Raw genomic sequence first — 19,642 nt, 5'->3', positions numbered from 1 at the left:
TATTAGTTCATTTATCTTCAACGAGAAATCAATTGCAGATGTTTACCTTGACCTTTCAATTTAATATGTGGCACCACACTAGATGACCTTCAACCAACCATCATTTTCCACCAAGATGTTCCTGGGTTCCTAAATCAAACATTTCCAGATTGGTAGATCGGATTGACGGCCCAATTCCCTGGCCACTTTGTTCACATGATAGTACTTCCTTGGACTTCTTTCTATGGGGTTATGTTAAAGGTATCATATATCAGACAGCGATACAGGACATCACTGATCTCAAGCAAAAGATCACTGATGCCATTGCCACCATTGATCAGGCTATGTTACAGTGAATATGGCAAGAAATTGAGTACCATCTTGATGTGCATCCTGCAACTAAAGGTGCCTATATAGAGGTATATTAAATGAGGCAAAAGCTTTAATATCTACTCTACATTTTGTAATAATTTCCACATATTTGCCTATTCATTTGCTTTTGTAATATATTTTTTAAATAGTAAAGACACTTAATGCCACATTAATTATATATATATATATATATATATATAGCATAGCATAGTAAATATATATATATATATATATATATATATATATATATATATATATATATATATATATATATATATATATATATATATATTGATGCATTTCCCTGGGTTTATGGTATCTACAGACCGGCAACTGAAACGATTTAATTGGCTTGGAGTTCTGGCTTGCGTAAAGGAAATCGTAAAAGTAAGCAAGGGGAGAATTTTAGGAATTGAGGGTTTACTTCATATGAAATGTTACGCCAGCACGACTTCTGTTGATTATAATAGCTCCCGACGGAAGATAACATACGAGCCTTCATTCGGGCTTGTATGTTGATATCCAAGAAGTCGGCACGGCTGGTTTACTTTACTCTCCTCCCAGCAAGAAATGGGAAAGCTTCTACTTTACTCTATCCCCACGCAAAAATGGAAAATACTTCCAACACATTAATATTAAACTATTTTAATATGGCCCATTAACTTCTTCAAATTTACGGTATACTTTAATTTAAGATTACGAGGACAAGATAATTTTGAGGCAGGAAACAAAATTTAAGAATTAATTTACATATAAGTTTCTTAATTCTAAATCAACAAGGCATGCGGTTAGTACAGTTTGCCTTGAAGAGTCTGTGTAAATGATAAAACAGCGTTTATTTTTGTAAATGACATCCCCTTTACGTGATGTTGTAATGACGATACATAATTCGCCAACTCGACAACTGACGGCTGACCCTTACTCTGGGGACTCTGACAGTTGTAGGCGAGCGAGAGTATTCGCGAGTTTTAATTCGCTAACTTTAAACCACGCTAATTTTATGCATCCACTGCCCATAACTCGAGTACGGGTCATAAATAGAACTCTGCTCAATGTTATGAGACAATTTCTCTGTAAAGCTAATTTTCACTGAAAATAATTGCCTGCTACAAGTCCTCATATTATATTTAACAGTATTATGCGTAGAGACTGAAATCGACAACGTTGTATTCTGTTGCCCATTCGGGTCAATGCGATCAGCAATTCTAATTTTTGTTGAAACAAAGGCCAAGTTCCGAGGGGGCGCAGCTTTTTTACTTTACCTTTGCTAATTATAGCCTTACAAAACCCTCAGAAGACCACAAACAGGATTGATAAAAACAAAATTAATAAATCAGAGGTCACCAAGTGAGAATATGTTTCTTAACACTACTTTATTTTACACACAGAAGATGGTAAATTTAACAGGGGTAATGATGGGCAAACCTCACTATGATAAATGCCTACATGCCTGACATTACCTCTTTTCTGGTCGACTCAGGAACTGTCCGCCAGACGACGCTGGTTCTTCCCACGACGGCCGTCGCGAGCAGCCGAAGTAGGAGGCCAGCCCGTAGCACCCGAGGCTGCCCTGATCCTGCCCCAACAGCACTCCTGGCCGCTCCTCAGAGTCAGTATCCTCATCGCCCTAGGAATGGCCTAGCCAGACCTCTGGAGGCCCTAAAGAAGAAGAAGGGGGAAGAAATTCACTTAGCGAGTCGAGCCATAAGCCTTCTTGGCACTTACAGCCTGCTGGCACAGTGCCGCCCCATCCAGAGCCATCCTGGCACCTGCCCAGAGAAGGCAGCCAGTGTGACCTCTGAGCCCGTAGCATTAACCATTAACCACTTAGACCCCTCTATTACTAACCCTTTTCCAACTAACCTCCTTCCAACCCACTCTAGACTCAAACTAATACATTACTTAATCATACATTGTGAATTACCCTTCAGGTTCGTCCAGTTTCAATTTGTTGCGTGTTAATCGTAAAGCGTAGTGCCGATCCTAATTTAGTGCGTGCCATTCGTTAGTGCCATTTCGTTCAGTGCCAGAGTCGTGGGGATAGTAGGTTAGGTTAGGTTAGGTTAGGTGTTTACAGTGCATTTGTCTAGGCATAGATTTCTCCTGGCCATCCCAGCCAGTTAGTAGCCATATCTATGCTCCTTAGGTGTTAGGCCTGCAAATTCAGCCAATTCAGACCCTCTAGCAGTTAGGGTATGTTCCTTTGCAGATGTGCAGAACCACAATCCATCTTATGTAGGGTCACGGGCCAGTCGGGAGGAATTAGCTAAGACCCTCACACCCGAAAGGGTGTGAAGGGCCTTTTTTAAGGGGGGACCTGTCAAGGATTTACATACCTCCCTCCTATTTAGCTGCTATCTAGCTAACTTCTAGGGAATATTGTAATTTCAGTTAGCTTATAGCTGGCGTCAATATGGCAGAACTCAGTTGTTTTTTCACTTATAGGGACAGAGGACGCATGCCTCCGTGGCCTACAGGAAATGCCCAGGCAGGGTAGACAATAGGTCTCCCTTTTTCAACCCCCCTGCTACCAGAACACACCTAGATTCCATCCCCCCCTTTGGGGTAATGTTTTCAAAGTAGGCTTAGGGAGGAAATAGACGTTAGGGCGTAACCCACTCGTGGGGGATCTAGCACCTTGAACCTTAGGCTCATTATCTTTAAGACTGCTATTCCTTTGACCTGTTTACTGGCAAAGAATTCGGTTTCAGGTGTGGACCTATGGCTCCGACGCCTGCTCGAAGCAGCAAGCCAGCAGACCCCTTCCAGCGACTGTCCTGATTGTATGTCTGTCTCCAGTGGCGGCCCAATTTCACGATCGTATGCCTGAGACGTGGTATTTCGAAGCTCAAATATTCGTCTGAAATAGGTACGCCGAGAGTGAATTTGGCGCCAGTCACCCTTGTCTCTCTCCACTAAATTCCTTCCATTTCTCTCATTTACCTTCATGTTTAATCCCTTCCTTTTTCCAAGCTTCCCCCCTTTGTGTGACGGCGAGCACATGTTCCTTGGTTCAAAGCCCAATCGAATACAATTCCAAGACTGTGATAACGTGATTTTCTCATAATTATCTGCTGGGCTACGTAGTGGTTAATATTTAATTGTGTAAAGTAACATTTATAAGGGAATTCAATTTTCTTCAGCGTGTACCGTCGTTCCTAACCTAGAACCTCTCTTGCAGGAGAGACCAACCAATCCGTGTGCTCTGTGCCTAACAATTTTGACTGCTTTTCAAGCCCGAACTATTCCTGGACGCAGTCTGATCCTTGAAATCCGTTGTGGCTTCGCCAACAGTTTTATATGAATTATTTTCCCCATCCTGGAGTTGAATCTGTTTGCAGCATCTAACTGAGACTATTTAGTGTAATCGGGGCATGACTAAACCCTTTTTATTATTTTCATTGGGCTGATTGTATTGCATGTTGGCCCCTTATTAATCAGCTTGCTTGTTGCCAATCATTGCATTATTGTTCCATGTATCCAATTAATGAGTCTGCCCATCAGTTATCATGTTGTTTTGTTGTCTCATTGTTTGCTTGCTAAGTCTCTGTAAATAAACCCCTGTAAATTTGTAAAAGAATTCTGATTCCAAAATGGCGACCTTTCTCATTCAATTGTAAATCCAGGAAAATCTAAGGTAAGTTTCCAAATAACTTTTCCTTTTGCTCATAAGCTGGGCTTTCTTGGTTTCGTGGCAGCATCAATATAAACCTTGTTTCAATTTCTCCCCAACCAAGACCGTCAGTTTATGACATATATATATATATATATATATATATATATATATATATATATATATATATATATATATATATATATATATATATATATATATATATATATATATATATATAATTTATATTATAAATATTCATTGTTCCTCCTCTCCTCCTTGCCTCTTAGTAGAATAGAATTAATTTTCTACTTTAAGCTAGGAAGAATATAGATTCTCGCATGAGGGAAGGCGACAGGAAGCGGTTGTTTTCAAACTAGATTCGCCAACCGTCCATGCGTGGGAACTTTAAACTCATAAAAGTCTTAGAGGGGATACAGTTTTGCTGGGCCAGACCTTAGTTATGCTGTTCTTAAAACCCACTTTCCTGTGACCTGTGTACTGGCGAGTCTATTGTTATTTCAGGGCAGACCCTGGGTAGGAGGAGTTTTGAAGAAAACAGCCAGAAGCTGCCCCAGCCTCGACAGACTCTCAGCAGATATCCTAACAGCCGGGCATGTGAAGCCCTATCTCTCTGAGCTTCCTTTGTCTCTCTGCCCCTTTGTTCAACAAGAGGGAGAAAATTGTTATTCTAAATGGACCAAGGAATCTTATGCAACTGATCACTGCATTAGCTCAACGAGCAGTAAGTCTGATATTGACAATTATGACCAGTTCTCTTTCCCTTCAACTGAAACTCTCATTTTCCTTGTTCAAATTTTCCTCTCTTAAACAATCACTGACTAAGAAATCCTGGCAAAACATATCCCATTTATGAAGTCATCTATTAAGTACAATTATTGTTGTCTAGTGAAATCACATAACTTATCGTCCATTGTATTAAAAATATTATTCTTGATAAAAGAATCATCCCCTTGCGATTAAGTAATGACGAGTGACAGTTTCTGTAGTGCAAGATTGTTATCTGGATACGTCTTTTCCAGAAGTGTGTATGCCTTGGGACTGAACAAACCCTCTTTCCTGGAGAAGATCTGCATCTTAAGTACCAAGAAGCATCAATTCGACGTTCCTTGCAGTTAAATGGCTTATAAAGGGTTTGAGAGGCACATAAATCTGTTGTGTTCATTTCTATGTGAAATTGAGGTATTTGTTGTGACTAGGACTAATATTCTGAGCTGCTGTTAGCTCCTGTAAATAATCCATTTCATTTTATTTTACTTTTGTTGAAATTAGTTTTCCAGTAAGTTTGCTGAATTAATTCATGTGGTTATGAAATAAGCCTTTATTCTTGGTTATACTAGTTTCAGTTGGTACCCAAATCTATTTAGTATTTGTCCTTTAGAGCTAATTTTAGCCTTAATTGACAGAATTACGTGGTCTTGGGTAAAGCAAGGCAATATAAATCCAACTAACTAATTATTAAACTCATTAGCCATATGATTCAAGTAACAATATATATATATATATATATATATATATATATATATATATATATATATATATATATATATATATATATATTAGCTGACCAACCCGGCATTGCCAGGAAACTCTGAAGGGCTCAGAAAAATTTTCCTGCACCTCCTTGTACTAAGTGTCCCTTTTATCCAGAAATTACTGTGCTGACTGCCCCTTTTATACAAATATTACTGTACTGACTGTCCCATTTATACAGGAATTAATGTGGTGACTGTCCCTTTTATCCAGAAATTACTGTACTAACAGTCCCTTTTATGCAAATATTACTGTGCTGACTGTTCCACTTATCCAAATATTACTGTGCTGACTGTTCCACTTATCCAGACATTACTCTTGTGACTGCCCTTTTGTCCGGGTATGACTGTGCTGACTGTTCCACTTATCCAGACATTACTGTTGTTACTGCTCTTTTGTTCAGGTATGATTGTGCTGACTGTCCCATTTATCCAAGTATTACTGTACTGACTGTACCATTTATCTAGGTATTACTGCACTGACCGTCCCATTTATCCAGGTATCACTGTGGTGACTCCCTTTTATCCAGGTATTACTGCGATTACTGTCCAATTTATCCATGTATTACCATGCTAGTTGTCCCATTCATCCAGGTATTACTGTGCTAACTGTCCCTTTTACCCAGGTATTACTGTGGTGACTGCACCTTTTATCCAGGTATTACTGTGGTGACTGTCCCTTTTATCCAAATATTACTGTGCTGTCTGTCCCTTTTATCTGGGTATTACTGTGCTGACTGTCCCTTTTATCCAGGTATTACTGTACTGACTGTCCCTTTTATCCAGGTATTACTGTGGAGACTGTCCATTTTTTGCAGACATTACTGGGGTGACTGTAGCAGTTATGCAGGTATTACTGTGGTGACTGTACCTTTTATCCAGGGGGTATTATTGTGATGACTGTTCCATTAATCAAGGTATCAGTGTACTGTCTGTCAATTTTATCCAAGGATTACTGTGCCGACTGTCCCTTCTATCCAAGCATTACTGTGGTAAATGTCCATTTTATCCATGTAGGACTCTGGTGACTGTCTAAACCTTGATATAGAATTATTAAACTCAGGAAAGAAAATAATTTTCAATATGCAATGTATTTCTATGGTATCGAGTACATGAAAACTTAATGAGGTAAGATAAATGTGTAGTTTTTTTACACATGAAACAAGGTATGTAGGCTTGTAGAGTTTTTTTTCCACATGTTACAAAGGAAACACACATATATATATATATATATATATATATATATATATATATATATATATATATATGTATATATATATATATATATATATATATATATATATATACAGTATATATATATATATATATATATATTATATATATATATATATATATATATATATATATATATATATATATATTATACACACACATATATACTGTATATATATATGTGTATATATATATATATATATATATATATATATATATATATATATATATATATATATATATATATGTTCTTCTTCGTTTAACGTGCTATTTCCCATTTTTCATATGGGGTAAGCACGATGCCTTCTTTGAAGGGCTTTGATTTGGTGTTGGGGTAGGCCTTAGCCTCGATCGGCTGCCCTGCCTGACATCGCTTAGACCCCATTATCCCTAGGTGTATATGTATTGTGCCAAATCCCCAGCTTCCTTTCTCCCAGCAGTGAGGAGACAAAGGCTGGTTATGCTGAAATATGAGTGGTTATATATATATATATATATATATATATATATATATATATATATATATATATATATATATATATATATATATATATATATATATATTATTATATATATATATATATATATATATATATATATATATATATATATATATATATATATATATATATATATATATATATATATATATATATATATATTATATATATATATATATATATATATATATATATATATATATATATATATATATATATATATATATATATATATATATACATACAGTGTTTGGAAATTAGAGGCCCCCCCTCCACAGAACAAAAGGAAAGTTATGAAGTTTTCTGCTATAGCCTATCTCCAATTGCATTATTTTAAGTTTTTATTAACATATTTTTCATTTTATATTTCTTGTATTTTCAGACTTTGTGACAGAGTTAGATACAGCCATGGCTAATGACTTGGAGGAAATCAGATGGATTGACCGAATCTTGGCTATAACCTTCAGAGAGGCTAGGGATGCTGGCGCATCCTTCATTTCATGCTCCTGGATAGCTAAATACATTAAAAGAAATGAATCCTTTGTTAAAAGAAACTGGAACAAAAATCCATATGACTGTCATCGCGAAAAGAATGAGAATCTTGGAAGGCCTGAAGTCCTTTCTCAGGAGTCAAAAGACATAGCTGAGGCAGTGGGTAGACCAAGAAAGTCTTTACATAAATTGGAGCTTGAACTAGAAACAAAAAGGGGAAAGAAGAGAAGTTATAGTGCTGTATATCGTGAGTTGAAAAAATCTGGTATCAAGCCATTTAATGTTATCAGCAATCCCAACATCACTCAGCAACAGAGAAAAGACCGTGCATGATTTTGTGGTTCATTTCTTAAAGATTGGGATGAAGCTGACTTTCTTCATGTTGCCGCATCAGATGAATTCTTCATTTACACAGTCAGGAAGCCAAATCATAAAAATGACATCATTTGGGCTGCAAAGTTGGATGATATCAGTGATGATGTGTGCTATTGCAAAGTTGTGAAATTTCCTGAATGTTTGGGGATTTTTCTCTGTTTCACAGCCAAACGGTTAATGTAGATCATCAAAGAAAAAGGACAGTCATGGAATAGTGAGTACTTCAGAGAATCTGTGCTTACTGGTGGAATATTTCCTTTCCTCAAAGACCCTGAAAATGTGTTATCTGTTGAAGAAGTCACATTTTTGCATGATAAGGCACCATGTTTTAAGGCTCTTCAGACACAGGAGTTGCTTCGAAACAGTGGTATCGATTTCTCCTCGTCAAGTGAATTTCCAGGTAGCTCCCCTGACCTTAATGCATGTGAAAACATTGGTAGTATCTTAAAGGATCGTGTTGAAGTGCGCACAGTGAACTATGATGGTATACCAAGCCTTGATGACCTGCGAAGAGAGGTGACCGAAGTTCTCAGGGAAATGGAGTTTGAGTCTCAGCTGTTTTGCAATTTGCTGAAATCATACCCCTCAAGAATGCAGACTGTGGTACAGGCAGATGGAGGCCAAACAAAATATTAAATAATATTAAATACTCAGAGAGAAACTTAAATAAATACCTGTTCTGAATTATTTTTGTTTTTGTCCATATCAATTTTAGTTTATGCTGTAGAGGGGGGGAGCTCTAATTTTGAAACACCCTGTATATATATATATATATATATATATATATATATATATATATATATATATATATATATATATAGTCATGAAGTGTTCCAAGCACCTGGTTATTACACAACTAATCATAGAATTCAAAAATTTACCTAACTTCAGCCAGATACCTGAACTCTCATAACAATAAAATTACGACTGAGTACTCTAAAGGCAACAGTGATCCCTTAAAAAGCTTATTATTCACGTGAAAAATCAGACTAAGTTTATCAAGACAAGTGTCAGGTATCAACAATTAAACAAGAAATATACTAGATCAAAAGGGCATCACTCCATCAAACAACTTTAACTGTTTTCCTGGTCTTAATTCACTTCAGCAAAACTAAAGGAACAAAACATGTTTATCATTATGCCTTACACACACAGTTAATCCTAATCACTGGTGGTCAATAAATGAAACACTGTTTTTAAACATTTTAAATACAAAAATTTATTTTCAAATTCAAAATTTATAATTAGAATTCACAATCTGAAAAAATTTACTATTACTTGAAAACAACAGAAAAATTTAATTAATTCTTGAGTTGAATTACAAAGGTTAATTTATCAAGAAATTGAAATAATCAAGCAAAACTTAAACTATTCACAAATGCTTCAGATTTGAAAAGAAAATCTATGTAAATGAAAATTAAATCAAGTATGCAATGTTAAATGATCAAGAAATATGTAAAATGCTAAGTAGATAAATGTTAAATAGCCACTATATAAAATGTAAAAAATTAAGAGATTGCAAACTCAAGAACATAAAAAATACACAAAAGATTTACCAAAAACAACCTCACTAAGGCAAAAATCCCTTAATACACCTTATTGTACTATGGTAGTAATAAGTAAAATTCACTTTACCTTACACAAGCTTGTGAAAACTTTCACAATAGTTACTCCAAATGCAGCTGCTCAGGATTCACAAAACACACTTTTGATAGGTGCCATTACTAATACAAACACTTGTTTCCACTTCTATCATTATCAGATCTCAAAAGCTAAGATTAATATCAATGACCACACAAATATTTTACGATAATAATTTCTCTCTTTTCAAGAAAGAGAGAGAGGGAAACACACGAAAGGTCTCTGAAACCTGAATGAGCAAACTTTATGATTCTGGCAAGAAGTAAAACCCCCACAGAATTACGTCAGTACATTTTGGGAACAAGATATAAGAGAAAATTCTAGAAAAGGAAGATGACGTCACTTCCTGAGCAAAACTTTTTGAACTGGAATCTTACAAAACATGATATAATCAACTGAGACGTGCTTTTACTCTCAAAAAGGAGGACGTGACTCGAACAGAAAATCGTATGGGACACGATCAGAATAATACATGATCACAGCAATGTAATCTTAAACATGACACAACTGCCATGTTCTTCGGTGCAACAACTCGTTCGTATTTTTCAAAAAGTACATGTCTTTACCAGAAAACTGTATGGGACAAAGCTTTTAACAAAATCTTAACACGACTCAACTGTTATCCCAGCCTGTCAACACGTTATCTTTCACGATGACAATTGAAGCAAAACAAAGCACATGTAGAACACACGTGGCTGGGAGACAAAATGTGCAATCATATGCTATACTATTATTAAAAACATATTATTAATTCTAAATCACGCTGTTAAGTTATCTAAATCACCAACTCTTTTGAGATCTGACATTACACTACATAGGATGTTTCAACAATTAATCATTACACAGAATACCTTATAACTAGAACAGTAAATATATTAAAATCGTGGAAAGATATACAATTTAAAGACATCATCATAAAATATATATATATATATATATATATATATATATATATATATATATATATATATATATATATATATATATATATATATATATATATATATATATATATATATATATAGATATATATATATACACACACACACTTAGATCTCACTGTAGGAAAAGAACAAAATGGCGAAGGTTTGCAGAGGATTAATGCAATTTAACTTTCAGGATGAGGAAGCTATCAGAAGTCGGAATCATGAGGAGAATAGGGAGGAAATGGACGGTGAATACTATGGAATCTCCGGGCTCCGACAAAACTCCAATAAGCATTCTGCAAGCAAGCACGGCTTTCTGCCTCACCGTCATAGGCCATCTGGCTGCACTGGCCATTCTTGCAATGGAGATCATACTTGCAAAATGGCAGAGAACGAAGCACCATGCATGACTGGGAAACGAACTTTGGATTGCAGAATATAACTTAGTTTCATGCCACTGCACATCTGTTGCAATAATGAATTGTTTTTCAAGATGGTATAACAAAATATCTTCAGAAAAGCATAACTCGTCATCCTTGCAAATGTCTAGCAAAATGTTTCCTCTTTACATGTGAAATTTTATTATCTCGTAACCTAATAGTGATTATCACACAAGGTCTATGACCTCGTAGAAATGGATGAAAAAACATCTTATTGCAAAAACACACATATACATTAAGTGATTGATCTAACAACACTCAGTAAGCCTTGACATTATTTGATCTTAATCTCCTGACGACAATGCTTCATATTTCTTTACAATAGCTTAACTATACTGGGTGTTTTTGGGTTTACTGTGTAATAATAATAATAATAATAATAATAATAATAATAATAATAATAATAATAATAATAATAATAATAATAATAACAGCTCGTTCCCCTCTAAAACATATATTTCTCTAGTGCTTCCTTCAAGTTTATTATCAAATTTCAGTACCGGCATCAAATCTCTTGAACACTGATAAAGAAAAATAAAAGGTCTTCAAAATAAAGTTGACTGTTAGGGCAACATGAAGAAAAATGGTCTTTCAACCTGCGTGGGTACCCTAATTTCCAAGTATCTAGAGAAACTGTGACATTTTTGTCAGCTAAATCTTATGACCTACTTTTTGAACAGTACGATGGTAACATAAAACAAAACATCATGAGCAAAAATATCTAAAATGAAATCAGCAAGACGAAGGAGAAGGTTTGAGTAAAGTCAAGGAAAGCTTTGAAGGGTAATTTGACATCGTTGCAATAACGCTCGTGAATGATCAGCGTTAAAGACACAAATATCGTTAACGCTATGATTGCTTTTTCAAAACACTGGATCACATGGCTCCATAACCATGAATAATATTACGTATGCATAATTCTCAATTGCAACAGAAGTTGCTCGAATTACACTTATAACCCAGACCTTCTGATCGCCGCGCTTCAAATAGCCCAGAAGAACATCAGCACCTACTGGGTGATCAAGATGAAATTTGTGGGCAGTGGTGAACTGCAAAGACGTGTCTATGGTAGAGACTTTAATTTTGTGGACAAAAGTCGTGTGGACATCCCAGTAACTTTGGTAGACTGTTTTTCAGTATCACAACCACTGGGTAAATATGAAAGAAAAATTGCATACAAGTGTATAAAAAGTAACTCCCACTCATCTGACAATGTTAGGGAAATTTTTTCACACCAAAAGGACTTTCTGTGCTAAAATGAGAAATGATGAGAAATATGAGGAAAAAATAGTGATGACACGCTAAAACTGGCTGTTTTTACTTATGAATATAAAGCATAACCGAAAATAAGGAATTCTATCGCATTTGGAAAGCCAGACATGCTGAGATCTATGAAGTGAAAATGTGAAGTGACATCATATTTAGAACAAACTGACAAAAACATTTTTCAAGTAATGTCTTTCTTGACTGAAGGATCCACACTACAACTTATACTAAGAGGTTTATAATCATAATGCCTCATATTACCATTTTTACGACAAGCATACAACGCGAAGCTAGCCTTAATTTACTTAGCATGACATGGGATTAATTAAGAGGATGGGAGTTTTAACTGTACCCCTTGGAAACGATAAACACCATTACTGTCACGATGAAGTATTTCAAATAACTTTGTTATAATGACAGATAACAATGTGTTTTCATTAGACACTCTGGAAATGTTGAAAACACCAGGTGTACAAACAAGACTATAAAAAAGAAGTTCATGAATCATGGTTTGGAAAATGGAAATTGGTGGGACGGGAAGAGTTTGCAGGAAAGCTCTTCATAGTCACGGCAAAGGGGTTCATTTACTCAAGCTAGCCTTGGTTGATCCTGTCTCAATCTTCCTATAATCAACAATGCGGCATTTGGAAAACTTTAACCATGTTGAGAGGCAGATCAACTCATTTGGTAATTATTTGCTTTATTAATTTATTAGGAAATACATAATCATATAACTTTAGGAGATTGTCCTTTTTCACTTTTCTACGCTATTGTCTATACAAACCACGATCTTCTGCTTGTCTACTCATATATCTAGCAATTATGACGGAGGAGAACCCTTTGAAAAACATAGGTTTTTGGTTTTTTAGCTGGGAAAACAAAAAACAAGGAACTAGCGCAGTTCATGTCTGCAATCAGTTGCAATACCCCAAAAAACTATGAAGCACAAATAAGTCAGAAGGGAAATATGCCCCAACATACCTTATCCTAGTGCACTGGGTTCTGCCAGGCCAGTGAGGAGAGTCTTCATCTGCTCTAGAACTTTTCATAATCTGATCTAAAGTGTCATTAGCCATAGAGTAAAATGCAAGGATGCTTCCTAAATTAACTTAACTTGGGCTCTGGTTCTTAACTGGTAAAGAACTCAACTCAACTTATCAAAGGATGCTGGGTCCTAGCGGTTCCCCTACCCTACCCCCGTAACATTAGACACATAGCAAATTACTTGTCTTAAGCTGGGGAGGCAGGAGGCTATCGTTCACCAGTAGAAGGGTGTATACTTTGCTTGCAGTATTTGAGTATGGCATATTCTGTTGCTTCTATGAGAAATCAATGTACCCATTCACCATCTTTGTGTCAGCTTCACAGGTTCAGTTCGTGCCTGAAAACTGACCTATGTGTTGCTATTAGTTTTACACCGTATTGCCACATATCATTATCACATCCACTGTTCATACTAACAGGTAGGCGAAAACATAAGGTATGAAACCATTCCTCTTGGACAGAGATTAAATGTTCAAAGTATTACAGTATAACTATACTGCGGTACTATATATGTAAGAGACCCATCCGTCGCACCGACGGCGGTCTCTTTCCAGCACACGAGTGTTTTCGTGTGTTCGTCATCCTTCGGAGGGGACAAGACAGAAACAAGAGCATCCCATTTTCTCTCACGGAACACGACTTCAACCATACAATATTTCCGTCTGTTTCTCCCTAACCATTGTTGTCTTGATGTATGTACAATCACCACTACTTGCATTCCATGCAGGCATTCTAATCACATACTCATAATGTTCCACCAAATCTTCTGTATCAAACTGTATGTATGTTTCTGTTTGTGAAGACGCCAAACGTCTCGCCATTTCACATATATTATGCTACTGCATTATATTCATTAATCTGTCTCGAATCTCAGGCAATTGGCCATATGTAGAATTTCATGGCCTTTCCATTGATATATGTTTTATCACTGTACGTTTATTATGTCTCTCACAATCGCCATCTGTTTTTCTGCTGACAAAGACAGATGTTCGAAACATTACCTCTGTTTTGCTCTCTCTGTGTGTAGATGCTACTTTACCGCCCGCACTGGCCAACAACATCTTCAGAGATTCTGGACATTCATTCAGTAAGAAACTACCAATAAACCAGTCAACACCCAGCCAGTATGTCACTCAATCCCGTCCTTACACTGGTGACCCCAGAGTGATGTGAAGGACCCGGACGACCCAAGATGACAACCCACGCGCCAACAGACCCTTCACCGCCTCGCTGCTTCCCGCCGTTCCCGAGCTCTGAGTAGATGTCTGACACTCCGAGATGACCCACCCCACCACCGGAGCCCTGGACGCCTTCTCCAGGAAACTTGAAGCCGCCCCCGAACTCGTACCGGACGAGCTGACCAACGAAGGACCAGCCGACGTCATCCTTCAGCCTCCTGCCACCCCCTCGAGCTGGCTACTGAAGGATCAGCTGCCGTCATCCTTCAGCCCTCGAGCTGGCTACTGAAGGATCAGCTGCCATCATCCTTCAGCCCACTGCCGTCCCCCTCGAGCTGGCTACTGAAGGATCATCCGACGTTACCCTTCAACCTGCTACCGTCCTCCTCGAGTTCCTGCCGGCCAGCACTGCTCTTCAGCCTCCTATCTATCCCTAGCCCAAGCCCTTCGAGCCAGTTCCAATTGTCAGCAAGACGATTTCTGCATCGATGCCTCGCGGCGGGGCTGGGGAGTATTGTATTGCACCAACAGCAGTCACTTTCCAGCACACGAGTGTCTTCGTGTGTTCATCATCTATCGGAGGGAACAAGAAAGAAACAAGAGCATCCCATTTTCTCTCACTCACGGAACGTGACTTCAACCATACAATATTTCCGTCTGTTTCTCCCTAACCATTGTTGTCTTGATGTATGTACAATCACCACTACTTGTATTGCCATGCAAGCATTCTAATCATGTACTCACAATGTTCCACCGAATCTTCTGTATCAAATTGTATGTATGTTTCTGTCTGTGAAGACGCCAAACGTCTCGCCATTTCACATATATTATGCTACTGCATTGTATTCATTAATCTGTCTCGAATCTCATGCAATTGGCCATATGTAGAATTTCCTGGCCTTTCCATTGATATATGTTTTATCACTGTACATTTATTATGTCTCTCACAATCGCCATCTCTTTGTCTGCCGACAAACACAGATGTTCGAAACATTACCTCTGTTTTTGCTCAGTCTGTGTGTAGATGCTACTTTACCTCCCGCACAGGCCAATAACATCTTCGAAGATTCTGTACATTCATTCAGTAAGGAACTACCAATAAACCAGTCAACACCCAGCCAGTATGTCACTCAATCCCGTCCTTACATATGTACTGCAGTGCCTGAAATAAGTATACCTTAGTTTAACCAGACCACTGAGCTGATTAACAGCTCTCCTAGGACTGGCCCGAAGGATTAGATTTATTTTACGTGGCTAAGAACCAATTGGTTACCTAGCAACGGGGCCTACAGCTTATTGTGAAATCCGAACCACATTATAGTGAAAAATGAATTTCTATCACTGGAAATAAATTTCTCTAATTCTTCATCGGCCGGTCGGAGAGTCGAACGCGGGCCCAGCAGAGTGCTAGCCGAGAACGATACCAACCCTCCAGTAAGGAACTACTGCAGTCCCTTAACTTGATCCACTAACTAGAGCCACTGGGTACATTCACCTTACCATAGGTCTTTTCTTTTCAGTGACTGTATATACACCAGTGTTTGCTGTAAACATGATTCCTGTAAAAATTTACATATTAGCAATAAGCATACCTTTTAGGTAAGCTAGGTACAATGCTAGACCACAAGAAGTCAGGCAAGGGTTGGTTGAGAGTCTCCATCCTTGGTTCCTTTTTGATCCACATCCTGATTAATTTGGTCTTCTTTTTGAATCGTTCGTTGTAGATTGCTTCATCACCACACGTCAGCACTATCCACTCTTTAGTCTCATCCCGATCACAGAATAAACTATCCATCTTTCCAGTGATGTTTTCGAGCTTGTGTTAATTCTGTGGCAGACTGGCAGCTGCAGATTTTAGTATGAAGCACTTTACTTCAAACACAGACGCTTCTTCCATCAATACAAAATGTGATATCGAGGACCCACTGGAATCATCTTCGTCTGTCTTGGGATCTAAAAGTTTCATAATTGTTTTGCTATGATTAAGGAAATGAGCCATAAGCTCCTTCTGATCTTAACTGTTCAATATGAACTCTCGGTTCTCGGTCCCTTCACACACATACACACACACACACACACACACACACACACAGACACACATACAGACACACACGCACAGACACACACACACACACACACACACATATATATATATATATATATATATATATATATATATATATATATATATAGTGAGAGAGAGAGAGCATGGAACGATACAGGCTCGTTTTGTTTAAACCCATTATGGCTCCTGTGATCTGAACAGCCAATATTGTATCTGTCAGTCAATGACTGAGGTGGGTCGTAGGTAGGCCGGGGCCCATGTGGCTAATGGCCTTGTACAGAAATTCGTGCTTAGTAATCGGAGGGGCAGAATCTCTCAGAGCCCTTTGTTTGTAGGATGAAATCAGACGAGAAAATGAAAGATATTTTAACCAAAATTTTGCCATCCAATTTTATACATGGCAGAACTTTATCAATCGTCAAAACACGTGATTGTTTTCTTACCAAAACAGATGAAGGTACGAGTGATATGATGGCCTTGCTATTTTCCCTAATGAAATAGCTGCATAGCTAATTTCTAAATAAATCTCTTATGATACCTTTCTAAACTGCTTATCTGAGACGTGAGAACCAAGAAGGTGGAAAAATAATTAATATAAATCTGATTCTGCAACGTGTTCAGTCCCTGTTAGTAGTCCTTGTTATTTTTACTTCAATGAAAATCTTGAAGGAATTGCATTCCTGACAGGCAAGGATATTGGAAAAGGTTATTATAGCTGAATGGATGGATCTGAGTATTCTAAGATGGACTGGTCATGTAGGAAGAATGACTGATGGTAAGTTCCCCAAAAAGAATGTCAAATTCAGAAGTGTCAAGGAGATGGAAAAGAGGAAGATAGAAAGGGTTGCTGTTTTTCATGCAATTGAAACTTCCTTTTCCGTTTCGTGAAACAGTTTTACATTGCTTAATATAACTGAATTCTGAATCTGGTGTTTCTCGACTTTCTTGATTACCTTATTCACACTAAGTCCATTTACAGTATTTTATTTTCGCATAATATTTAAATTTATCTTTTCAATTAAAACAACCGTGATTTTCACCCTTTTGCTCATCTTGTATGACCTTTCATATGGAGGCTGAGACGTGTGTTCTGACTGCACGGGGCAGTAAAGGTGAGCTCAGTGAAGGCTTTGGACCACTACCTGGTCCAAAGTCCAGGTCTCACATTGTCTGAGCACTTTTGTTAATTCTACCAATTTATCATCCAGTTCGCGTACTGTTAAGTGATGATGAGTTATTCAGCCGTATATTCCTTTCTTATTCTGATTGATATTCTTCTTCCTCTCTTCTGTTATTATTCCTTCGTTTACAGTTATATTTTATGTTTTTGCTTTGCTTTTGTAAATCCTACATTATTACCTCTATAGTTATACATACGCACACCTATATATATAATATATATATATATATATATATATATATATATATATATATATATATACATACATACATACATATATATATATATATATATATATATATATATATATATATATATATATATATATATATATATATATATATATATATATATATATATATATATATATATATATACATACATATACATACATACATACATACATACATACATACATACATACATACATACATACATACATACATACATACATACATACATATATATATATATATATATATATATATATATATATATATATATATATGAAGATAAGAAGGCCCATAAAACACTATTTCAACGTTGCAACCATATATTTCAGGCACTAGCTTCTGTGCCCCTGTTCACTGGAAAAATATGGGCAGATGAAATGTTACAAGGGTATATATACAAAGCATATATAGGTGTGGCATTAAGTCTCCGATGGTGATGGTATGCAGGTGAGCGTTTCCTAAGAAGGAGGAGAGTAAACGGTTCCCTAGTGGGTTTTCGGCCCATTAACTCCCGTTTGGCGTCGATTCTGGTGGTCTTGTGCCCTGGCACACCTTCTTCACTAGCGGTCTGAGGATTAAAGCGTCGATGTCGTCCGATTTCCAATGTCCTCCTGACAAGTTCATATTGTTGGTTTGATTGATGATGGCAGATTCCAGCATCTTTCTTTTGTATGGACAGCTACTTTTGAAAACCAGCTCTGCCCCACTCCAGTTTATGATATGTCCTGTATTTCTGATATGTAGGAAAATCCCCGAACTCTCAGCGTAACGTACTGATCTTTTGTGCTCTGATAAAAGCGATCTATGTCTCCCCCACGTAAATGTCAATACCATACGGTATCTTGTAAACTCCGGCTTCTTCCCTTTGTTATTTAAGTATACGTTAATGAATAAACTCCCGATGGGTTTGGGATAATGGAAAATGAAGGGATTGTTAGACCTGAGTTGTTCGGTGGCTTTTTGGATGTTTTCGTCGTACGGAAGCTTTATTTTGTTGTTGAAATCTATTTGTCTGTTGTGAGTGGGACCTCTATAGTATATTTTATTCGCTTTGTTAATAGCCCTCTCGATAATGTGTGGTGGATAGAGCAGTTGCGTTAGGTGTTGGCAGATCATGTTGAATTCTTTATCTAGGTACCCATTTGAACATATCCTAAGTCCTCTGAGGAATAAGTTGCACCCTACCATGATCTTTACGGAGACGTCGTGAGTGGGTTTTCTATATACTGTAAATGCATATCTGTTCTGTTCTCTTATGATCAGTACATCTAGGAATGGCAGTTTTTCCTTTTCCCATTTCGTTTTAAATTTTATGGTCAGAACTCGAGTTTAGCCTATTAAAAATTCATTAAAGTCTCCCAGCTATTGTCCCAGAAAGTAAAGATATCATCTACGTATCTAAGCCAGATCATATTCGGGGTTTGATAGATGACAAAATTTCTGTTTGAAATATTCCATGTACAAGTTTGCTAAAAAGAGGTGATAGGGGACTGCCCATGCTACAGCCAAATTTTTGTTTGTAAAATTACCATTGAAAGAGAACACGTTGTTA

The sequence above is a fragment of the Macrobrachium rosenbergii genome, chromosome 54 (assembly GCF_040412425.1).
Source record: "Macrobrachium rosenbergii isolate ZJJX-2024 chromosome 54, ASM4041242v1, whole genome shotgun sequence".
Taxonomy (NCBI): Eukaryota; Metazoa; Arthropoda; class Malacostraca; order Decapoda; family Palaemonidae; genus Macrobrachium; species Macrobrachium rosenbergii.
This window is presented reverse-complemented; position numbering follows the sequence as displayed.